General features: G+C 53.0%; 1 pseudogene; it reads left to right on the forward strand.

Moving 5' to 3' along the window:
* Positions 1-200: 200 nt before the first annotated feature.
* The window catches only part of LOC123172544 (uncharacterized), a 4,751-nt pseudogene continuing 4,202 nt past the window's right edge, over positions 201-749 (forward strand).

A 749-nucleotide genomic window follows, 5' to 3' on the forward strand; every position in this document is an offset into this window, starting at 1 on the left:
CGTAGACGGCCCACTGCTTTGTAATGAAGTTCGGGTTCGCAGTGACCATGGCGGCCACGGCCTCCTTGCTTGCGCGCTCATAGTAGATTTGATCCTCCTTCAACCGGTGTTGCTCGAGGAAGAAGAGATTGTACTACTGCTCCACCTATGCCTGCAAGAACAACAACATAGTAGACCGTGCAGGCTGCTCCTCCTCCGCCATGGCGGCATCAAAGTACGCGCCTACGCCTGCGCCTGCTCCATGGTCAATCTAGCATGCACATGCACGGGTGTTGATGTCAGAACCAGCAGAGCTCGGGGTAGGGGCTCTCGAGCTGTGGATCCCGGACAGATGGTAATATGAACAAGGGAGACGATATTTACCCAGGTTCAGGCCCTCTTTAATGGAGGTAAAACCCTACGTCCTACTCTTTTTTGTATTGATGAAGATGTACCGAGTACAAGCTTGATCTACCTCGAGATCTGAAGTTATGTTTTAAGCCTAGGGCTAGGTAAATGTAATTGTGATTCGGCCCCCTCCACGGGCTAAACCCTCTGTCTTACTCTTATATACACGTCAGGTAGACATCTAGGGTTATGTAGTCGGTATCTAGCGGGATGACGTGGAGGTGGTAAAAGATGTCTTCGAGGGTCTTTATCGGCGTTGGTGAGTTGACTTGTCAACGTCCTCCTCCCCACGGCCACGGTCGACTCCTCCCTACAATGCCGCTCGCCGGAGCTCCGCCGTCTGCAGCCTGCCCGTCTCCGTT

The sequence above is a fragment of the Triticum aestivum genome, unplaced genomic scaffold, assembly GCF_018294505.1.
Source record: "Triticum aestivum cultivar Chinese Spring unplaced genomic scaffold, IWGSC CS RefSeq v2.1 scaffold30702, whole genome shotgun sequence".
Classification (NCBI taxonomy): domain Eukaryota; kingdom Viridiplantae; phylum Streptophyta; class Magnoliopsida; order Poales; family Poaceae; genus Triticum; species Triticum aestivum.